The following is a 10,786-nucleotide window of genomic DNA, read 5'->3' on the forward strand; positions in this document are numbered from 1 at the left end:
TTGGGCCCAAAAAGCCTCCGGATTTGGAGCACCCTTCGTGGATATCACGATTGGCCAACCAAAGACTCCGGATTTGGAGCCCCATCGGAGCACGACGCCTTTGGGCCGAAAAGGCCTCCTGATTCAGAGCGCCCTTCGTAGATATCACGATTGGCCAACTAAAGACTACGGATTTGAAGCACCCCCGGCGCACGACGCCATTGGGCCAAAAAAACCTCCAGATTTGAAGCGCCCTTCGTGGATATCACGATTGGCCAAATAAAGACCCCGGATTCGGAGCCCCTTCGGCGCATGACGCCTTTGGGCCGAAAAAGCCTCCAGATTCAGAGTGTCCTTCGTAGATATCACGATTGGCCAAATAAAGACTCCGGATTCGGAGCCCCATCGGCGCAGGACGCCTTTGCGTCGAAAAAGCATCCGGATTCGGAACACCCTTCGTGGATAACACGATTGGCCAACTAAAGACGCTGGATTCAGAGCACCTTCGTTGCACGATGCCTTTGGGCTGAAAAATCCTCCGCATTCGGAGCGCCCTTCATGGATATCACGATTGGCCAACTAAAGTCTCCGCATTCAGAGCCCCATCAGCGCACGACGCCTTTGTGCCGAAAAGGCCTCCGAATTCGGACTGCCCTTCATGGATATAACGATTGGCCAAGTAAAGACTCTGGATTCGGAGCCCCAACGGCGCACGACGCCTTTGGGCTGAAAAAGCCTCCAGATTCGGGGCGCCCTTCGTGGATATCACAATTGACCAACTAAAGAATCCGGATTCGGAGCCCTTTCGGCGCATGACGCCTTTGGGCCGAAAAAGCCTCCAGATTCGGAGCGCCATTCGTAGATATCACGATTTGCCAATTAAAGACTCCAGATTCGGAGCCCTATCGGCGCATGACGCCTTTGAGCCGAAAAAGCCTCCTGATTCGGAGTGCCCTTCGTGGATATCACGATTGGCCAACTAAAGACTCTGGATTCGGAGCCCCTACGGCGCACGATGCCTTTGGGCCGAAAAAGCCACCGGATTCAGAGCGCCCTTCGTGGATATCACGATTGGCCAAATAAAGACTCCGGATTCAGAGCCCTATCGGCGCACGATGCCTTTGGGCCGAAAAAGCCTCTGGATTCGGAGCGCCCTTCGCTGATATCACTATTGGCCAACTAAAGACTCTGGATTCGGAGCACCACCGGCGCACGACGCCTTTGGGCCGAAATAGACTCTGGATTCGGAGCACCCTTCATAGATATCACGATTGGCCAACTAAAGACTCCGGATTCGGAGCCCCTTCGGCGCATGACGCCCTTGGGCCGAAAAAGCCTCCGGATTCAGAACGCCCTTCCTGGATATCACGATTGGCCAAATAAAGACTTTGGATTCAGAGCCCCATTGGCACACGACGCCATTGGACTGAAAAAGCCTCCGGATTCGGAGCCCCCTTCGTGGATATAACGATTGACCAACAAAACACTCCGGATTCGAAGCCTCTTCGACGAACGACAACTTTGGGATGAGAAAGCCTCCAGATTCGGAGAGCCCATCATGGATATCACGATTGGCCAAATAAAGACTCCGAATTCAGAGCCCCACTGGCGCACGATGCCTTTCGGCCAAAAAACCCTCCAGATTCGGAGCATCCTTCGTGGATATCACGATTGGCCCAATAAAGACTCCGGATTTGGAGCCCTATCGGCGCACGACGCCTTTGGGCGGAAAAAGTCTCCGGATTTGGAGCGCCCTTCGTGGCAATCACGATTGGCCAACTAAAGATTCCGCATTTGGAGCCCCTTCGGCGCACGACGCCTTTGGGCCAAAAAAGCCTCCGGATTCGGAGCGCCCTTCATGGATATCATGATTGGCCAAATAAAGACTCCGGATTTGGAGCCCCATCGGCGCACGATGCCTTTTGGCCAAAAAAGCCTCCGGATTCGAAGCGCCCTTCGTGGATATCACGATTGGCCAACTAAAGACTCCGGATTCGGAGCCCCTTCGGCACACGATGCCATTGGGCCGAAAAAGCCTCTGGATTCGGAGGGCCCTTCGTGGATATCATGATTCGCCAAATACAGACTCCAGAATCGGAGCCCCTTCAGCGCAAGATGCCCTTCGGCTGAAAAAGCCTTCGGATTCGGAGCGCCCTTCCAGGATATCACGATTGGCCAAATAAAGAATTCGGATTCGGAGCCCCATCGACGCACGACGCCTTTGGGCCGAAAAAGCCTCCAGATTCGGAGCGCCCTTCATGGATATAACAATTGGCCAACAAAACACTCCAGATTCGGAGCCCCTTCGGTGCACGACACCTTTGGGACGACAAAGCCTCCAGATTCGAAGAGCCCATCATGGATATCCCAATTGGCCAAATAACGACTCCGGATTCGAAGCCCCACTGGCGCACGATGCCTTTCGGCCAAAAAACACTCCGGATTCGGAGCATCCTTCGTGGATATCACGATTGGCCAAATAAAGACTTCGGATTCGGAGCCCTATCGGTGCACGACGCCTTTGGACTAAAAAAGTCTCCGGATTCGGAGCGCCCTTCGCGGCAATCACGATTGGCCAACTAAAGATTCCGAATTTCGTGCCCATTCGGCGCACGACATCTATGGGCCGAAAAAGTCTCCGGATTCGGAACGCCCTTCATGGATATCACGATTGGCCAAATAAAGACTCCGGATTCAGAGCCCCAACGGCGCATGAAGCCTTTTGGCCGAAAAAGCCTTCGGATTCGTTGCCCTACTGGCACACGAAGCCTTTGGGCTGAAAAAGCCTCCGGATTCGGAATGCGTTTTGTGGATATCACGATTGGCCAGCTAAAGACTCCGGATTCGGAGCCCCTTCAGCGCATCACGCCTTTGCCCCAAAAAAGCCCCCGGATTCGGAGCGCATGTCGTGGATATCACAATTGGCCAAATAAAGAGTCCGGATACGGAGCCCCATCGGCGCACGATGCCTTTGGGCCGAAAAAACCTCCGGATTCGGTGCGCCCTTCGTGGATATCACGATTGGCCAAATAATGGCTCTAGATTCGGAGCCCTATCGGCGCACGACGCCTTTAGGCCGAAAAAGCCTCCAGATTCGGAGCGCGCTTCGTGGATATCACGATTGGCCACCTAAAGACTCCAGATTCGGAGCCCCTTCGACGCATGACGCCTTTGGGCCGAAAAAGCCCCCAGATTCGGAGCGCCCTTCGTGGATATCACGATTGGCCAATTAAAGACTCCAGATTTGGAGCCCTCTCGGCGCGCGACACCTTTGGGCCGAAAAAGCCTCCTGATTCAGAGCGCCCTTCGTGGATATCACGATTGGCCAACTAAAGACTCCAGATTCGAAGCTCCTTCGACGTAGGACGCCTTTCGTTCGAAAAAGCCTCCGGATTTGGAGCACCCTTCGTGGATATCCCGATTGGCCAAATAAAGACTCCAGATTCGAAACCCTATCGGCGTACGACGCCTTAGAGCCGAAAAAGTCAACGGATTCGGAGCGCCCTTTGTGGATATCACAATTGGCCAACGAAAGACTCCGAATTCGGAGCTCCTTCGGCACACGATGCCTTTGGGCCGAAAAAACCTCCAGATTCGGAGCCCCCCTCGTGGATATCACGATTGGCCAAATAAAGACACCGGATTCAGAGCCCCGTCGGTGCACGACGCTTTTGGGCCAAAAAAGCCTCCGGATTCGGAGCGCCCTTCGTGGATGTCACAATTGGCCAACTAAAGACTCCGGATTCGGAGCCCCTTCGGCGCATAACGCCTTTGGGCCGAAAAAGCCTCCAGATTCGGAGCTCCCTTCGTGGATATCACGATTAGCCAAATAAAGACTCCGGATTCGGAGCCCCATCGGCGCACAACGTCTTTGGGCCCAAAAAGCCTCCGGATTCGGAGCACCCGTCGTGGATAGCACGATTGGCCAACCTAAGACTCCGGATTCGGAGCCCCATCGGAGCACGACGCCTTTGGACCGAAAAGGCCTCCTGATTCAGAGCGCCCTTCGTAGATATCATGATTGGCCAACTAAAGACTCCGAATTCGAAGCCCCCCCGGCGCACGGCGCCATTGGGCCAAAAAAACCTCCAGATTTGAATCGCCCTTCGTGGATATCACGATTGGCCAAATAAAGACTCTAGATTCAGAGCCCCATCGGCGCACGACGGCTTTGGGCTGAAAAAGCCTCCGGATTCGGAGCGCCCTTCGTGGATATAACGATTGCCCAACAAAACACTCCGGATTCGAAGCCCTTCGGTGCACGACCCCTTTGGGACGACAAAGCCTCCAGATTCGGAGAGCCTATCATGGATATCACGATTGGCCAAATGAAGACTCCGGATTCGGAGCCCCACTGGAGCACGATGCCTTTCGGCCAAAAAATCCTCCGGATTCGGAGCATCCTTCGTGGATATCACGATTGGCCAAATAAAGACTCCGGATTCGGAGCCCTATCGGCGCACGACGCCTTTGGGCTGAAAAAGTCTCCGGATTCGGAACGCACTTCGCGGCAATCACGATTGGCCAACTAAAGATTCCGAATTTCGAGCCCCTTCGGCGCAAGACGCTTTTGGGCCGAAAAAGCCTTCGGATTCGGAGCGCCCTTCATGGATATCACGATTGGCCAAATAAAGACTCCGGATTCGGAGCCCCATCGGCGCATGACGCCTTCAGGCCGAAAAAGCCTTCGAATTTGTTGCCCGACCGGTGCACGAAGCCTTTGGGCCGAAAATGCCTCCGGATTCGGAGCGCGCTTCATGGATATCACGATTGGCCAACTAAAGACTCCGGATTCGGAGCCCCTTCGGCGCACGATGTCCTTGGGCCAAAAAAGCCTCCGGATTCGGAGCGCCCTTCGTGGATATCATGATTGGCCAAATAAAGACTCCGGATTCAGAGCCCTATCGGCGCACGACGCCTCTTTGGGCCGAAAAAACCTTCGGATTCGGTGCGCCCTTCGTTGACGTCACTATTGCCAACTAATCACTCCGGATTCGGAGCACCACCGGGGCACGACGCCTTTGGGCCGAAAAACCCTCCAGATTCGGAGCGCGCTTCGTGGATGTCACAATTGGCCACCTAAAGACTCCAGATTCGGAGCCCCTTCGGCGCATGACACCTTTGGGCCGAAAAAGCCTCCAGATTCAGAGCTCCCTACGTGGATATCACGATTAGCCAAATAAAGACTCCGGATTCGGAGCCCCATCGGCGCACAACGTCTTTGGGCCCAAAAAACCTCCGGATTCGGAGCCCCATCGGAGCACGACACCTTTGGGCCGAAAAGGCCTCCTGATTCAGAGCGCCCTTCGTAGATATCATGATTGGCCAACTAAAGACTATGGATTCGGAGCCCCCCTGGCGCACGATGCCGTTGGCCCAAAAAAACCTCCAGATTTGAATCGCCCTTCGTGGATATCACGATTGGCCAAATAAAGACTCCAGATTCAGAGCCCCATCGGCGCACGACGGCTTTGGGCTGAAAAAGCCTCCGAATTCGGAGCGCCCTTCGTGGATATCACGATTAGCCAACTATAGACTCTGGATTACGAGCCCCTTCGGTGCAGGACGCCTTGGGCCGAAAAAGCCTCTGGATTCGGAGCACCCTTCATGGATATCACGATTGGCCAAATAAAGACTCCGGATTTGGAACCCCATCGGTACATGACGCCTTTGAGCAGAAAAAGCCGGCGGATAAGGAGCGCCCTTCGTGGATATCACGATTGGCCAAATAAAGACTCCAGATTCGGAGCCCTATCGGCGCACGACGCCTCTGGGCCGAAAAAGCCTCCTGATTCGAAGCGCCCTTTGTGGATATCACTATTGGCCAACTAAAGTCTCCGGATTCGGAGCACCACCGGCACACGATGCCTTTGGGCTAAAAAAGCCTTCGGATTCGGAGTGCCCTTCGTGGATATCACGATTGGCCACCTAACGACTCCAGATTTAGAGCCCCTTCGGCGCATGACGCCTTTGGGCCGAAAGAGCCTCTAGATTCGGAGCTCCCTTCGTGGATATCACGATTGGCCAAATAAAGACTCCGGATTCGGAGCCCTATCGGCGCACGATGCCTTTGGGCCAAAAAAGCCTCCGAATTCAGAGCGCCCTTCGTGGATATCACGATTGGCCAACTAAAGACTCTGGCTTCGGAGCCCCTTCGGCACACAATGGCTTTGGGCCGAAAAAGCCTCCGGATTCGCAGCGTCCTTCATGGATATCACGATTGGCCAAATAAAGACTCCGAATTCGGAGCCCCATTGGCGCACGACGCCTTTGGGCCGACAAATTCTCCAGATTCGGAGCGCCCTTCGTGGATATCACGATTGGCCGACTAAAGAATCCAGATTCAGAGCCCCACCAGTGCATTACGCGTTTGGGCTGAAAAAGCCTCCGGATTCGGAGCGCCCCTTGTGGATATCACGATTGGCCAAATAATGACTACGGATTTGGAGCCCCATCGGCGCACGATGCGTTTGGGCTAAAAAAGCCCCCGGATTCGGAGCGTCCTTCGTGGATATCACGATTGGCCAACTAAAGACTCCAGATTTGGAGCCCCCTCGGCGCATGACGCCTTTGGGCCGAAAAAGGCTCCGGATTCGAAGCGCCGTTCGTCGATGTCACGATTGGCCAAACAAGGACTTCGAATTCGGAGCCCCATCGGCGCTCGATGACTTTGGACCGAAAAAGCCTCCAAATTCAGTTCGCCCTTCGTGGATATCACGATTGGCAAACTAAGGACTTCGGATTCGGAGCCACTTCAGAGCATGACGCCTTTGCACCGAAAAAGTCACCAGATTCGGAGCGCCCTTCGTGGATATCACGATTTGCCAAATAAAGACTTCGGATTCGGAGCCCCATCGACGCATGACGCCTTTAGGCCGAAAAAGCCTCCGGATTCGGTGCCCCACCGACGCACGAAGCCTTTGGGCCGAAAAAGCCTCTGGATTCGGAGCGCCCATTGTGGATATCACGATTGGCCAACTAAAAGCTACGGATTCGGAGCCCCTTTTGCGCACGACGCCTTCGGGAAAAAAAATCCTCCAGATTCGGAACGCCCTTCGTGGATATCACGATTGGCCAAGCAAAGACTCCGGATTCAGTGCCCAATCGGCGCACGATGGCCTTGGGCTGAAAAAGCCTCCGGATTCGGAGCGCCCTTCGTGGATATCACGATTGGCCAACTGAAGACTCTGGATTCAGAGCCCCTTCGGCGCAGAACGCCTTTCGGCCGAAAAAGCCTCCAGATTCGAAGCACCCTTCGTGGATATCACGATTGGCCAAATAAAGACTCTGGATTCGGAACCCCATCGGCGCATGACGCCTTTGAGCCAAAAAGGCCGGCGGATTCGGAGCGCCCTTCGTGGATATCACAATTGGCCAACTAAAGACTCCGAATTCGGAGCGCCATCGGCGCATGAGGCCTTTGGGCCGAAAAAGCCTCCAGATTTGGAGCGCCCATTGTGGATATCACGATTGGCCAACTAAAGACTCCGGATTTGGAGCCCCATTGGCGCACGATGCCTTTGGGCCGAAAAACCCTCCGGATTCAGACCGCCCTTCGTGGATATCACGATTGGCTAACTAAAGTCTCCAAATTTGGTGCACTGCCGGCGCCCGATGCCTTTGGGCCGAAAAAGCCTCTGGATTCGGAGCGCCCTTCGTGCATATCACGATTGGCCAACTAAAGACTCTGGATTCGGAGCCCCTTCGGCGCACGATGCCTTTGGGCTGAAAAACCCTCCGGATTCGGAGTGCCCTGCCTCGATATCACGATCAGCCAAATAAAGACACCGGATTCGATGCCCCATCGGCGCACAACACCTTTGGGCCAAAAAAGCTTCTGGACTCGGAGCACCCTTCGTGGATATCACGATTGGCCAACTAAAGACTCCGGATTCGGAGCCCCTTCGGCGCACGACGGCATTGGGCCGAAAAAGCCTTCGGATTCGGAGCACCCTTCGTGGATATCACGATTGGCCAACAAATGACTCCGGATTCGGAGCCCCATCGGCACACGAAGCCTTTGGGCCGAAAAAGCCTCTATATTCGGACCGTCCTTCTTCAATATCACGATTGGCCAACTAAAGACTCCGGATTCGGAGCCCCACTGGCGTACGATGCCTTTGGGCCGAAAAAGCCTCCGAATTCGGAGTGCCCTTCGTGGATATCACGATTGGCCAAATAAAGACTCCGGATTTGGAGCCCCAACGGCGCACGACGTCTTTGGGCTAAAAAAGCCTTCTGATTCGGAGCGCCCTTCGTGGATATCACGATTGGCCAACTAAAGACTCCGGATTCGGAGCCCCTTCGGCGCATGATGCCTTTGGGCCGAAAAAGCCTACGGATTCGGAACGCCCTTCTTGGATATCACGATTGGCCAAATAAAGACTCCGGATTCAGAGCCCCATCGGTGCACGATGCCTTCGTGCTGAAAAAGCCTCTAGATTCGGAGCGCCCTTCGTGGATATCACGATTGGCCAAATAAAGACTCCGGATTCGGAGCACCATCGGCGCACGACGCCTTTGGGCCGAAAAAGGCTCCGAATTCGAAGCGCCCTCCATGGATATCATGACTGGCCAACAAAAGACTCCGGATTCGGAGCCCCATCAGCGCATGAAGCCTTTAGGCCGAGAAAGCCTCCAGATTCGGACCGTCCTTCTTCGACATCACGATTGGCCAACTAAAGACTCCGGATTCAGAGCCCCACTGGCGTACGACGCCTTTGGGCCGAAAAAGCCTCCGGATTTGGAGTGCCCATCGTGGATATCACGATTGGCCAAATAAAGACTCCAGATTTTGAGCCCCAATGGCGCACGACGTCTTTGGGCTGAAAAAGCCTTCTGATTCGGAGCGCCCTTCGTCGATATCATGATTGGCCAACTAAAGACTCCGGATTCGGAGCCCCTTCGGCGCATGATGCCTTTGGGCCAAAAAAGCCTCCAGATTCGGAATGCCCGTTCGTGGATATCACGATTGGCCAAATAAAGACTCTGGATTCGGAGCCCCATCGGTGCACGATGCCTTCGTGCTGAAAAAGCCTCTAGATTCGGAGCGCCCTTCGTGGATATAACGATTGGCCAACAAAACACTCCGGATTCGGTGCCCCTTCGGCGCACGACACCTTTGGGGCGACAAATCCTCCAGATTCGGAGAGCCCATCATGGATATCACGATTGGCCAAATAAAGACTTCGTATTAGGAGCCCCACTGACGCACGACGCCTTTCGGCCAAAAAACCCTCCGGATTAGGAGCATCCTTCGTGGATATCACGATTGGCCAAATAAAGACTCCGAATTCGGAATGCCCTTCGTGGATATCACGATTGGCCAAATAAAGACTCTAAATTCAGAGCCACATCGGCTCACGATGGCTTTGGGCTGAAAAAGCCTCCAGATTCGGAGTGCCCTTCGTGGATATCACGATTGGCCAACTAAAGACTCTGGATTTGGAGCCCCTTTGGCGCACAACGCCTTTGGGCCGAAAAAACCTCCAGATTCGGAGTGTCCGTTCGGGGATATCACGATTGGCCAAATAAAGACTCTAGATTCGGAGCCCCTTCGTTGCATGATGCCTTTGGGTCGAAAAATCCTCCGGATTCGGAGCGCCCTTCATGGATATCACGATTGCCCAACTAAAGTCTCCGGATTCGGAGCCCCACCGGCGCACGACGCCTTTGGGACGAAAAGCCTTCGGTTGCAGAGTGCCCTTCATGGATATCACGATTGGCCAAATAAAGACTCTGGATTCGGAGCCCCAATGGCGCACAACACCTTTGGGCTGAAAAAACCTCCGGATTCGGGGCGCCCTTCGTGGATATCACAATGGGCCAACTAAAGACTCCGGAATCGGAGCCCCTTCAGCGCATGACGCCTTTGGGCCGAAAAAGCCTCTAGATTCGGAGCGCCCTTCGTGGATATCACGATTGGCCAATTAAAGACTCCAGATTTGGAGCCTTATCGGCGCACGACGCCTTTGGGCCGAAAAAGCCTCCTGATTTGGAGCGCCCTTCGTGGATATCACGATTGGCCAACTAAAGACTCCGGGTTCAGAGCTCCTTCGGCACAGGACGCCTTTCGTCCGAAAATGCCTCCGGATTCGGAGCACCCTTCGTGGATAGCACGATTGGCCAAACAAAGACTCCGGATTCGGAACCCTATCGGCGCACGACGCCTTTGAGCTGAAAAAGCCGACGGATTCGAAGCGCCCTTCGTGGATATCACGATTGGCCAACTAAAGACTCCGAATACGGAGCTCGTTTGGCGCACGATGCCTTTCGGCCGAAAAAGCCCCCGGATTTGGAGCGCCCCTCCAGCGGATTCGGAGCGCCCTTCGTGGATATCACGATTGGCCAAATAAAGACACCGGATTCGAAGCCCCGTCGGCACACGACGCCTTTGGGCCGAAAAAGCCGCCTGATTCAGAGCGCCCTTCGTAGATATCACGATTAGCCAACTAAAGACTCCGGATTCAGAGCCCCCCCGGCGCACGATGTTGTTGCGCCAAAAAAACCTCCAGATTCGAAGCGCCATTTGTGGATATCATGATTGGCCAAATAAAGACTCCGAATTCGGAGCCCCAACGGCACACGGCGCCTTTGGCCTGAAAAAGCCTCCGGATTCGGAGTGCCCTTCGTGCATATCACGATTGGCCAAATAAAGTCTCCAGATTTGGAACCCCATCGGCGCATGACACCTTTGAGCCGAAAAAGCCGGCAGATTCGGAGCGCCCTTCGTGGATAACAAAATTGGCCAACTAAAGACTCCGGATTTGGAGCCCCTTCGCCGCACGATGCCTTTGGGCCGAAAAAG

The sequence above is a fragment of the Camellia sinensis genome, unplaced genomic scaffold, assembly GCF_055761805.1.
Source record: "Camellia sinensis isolate YWXY unplaced genomic scaffold, ASM5576180v1 Unanchor3, whole genome shotgun sequence".
In the NCBI taxonomy this organism is placed as follows: domain Eukaryota; kingdom Viridiplantae; phylum Streptophyta; class Magnoliopsida; order Ericales; family Theaceae; genus Camellia; species Camellia sinensis.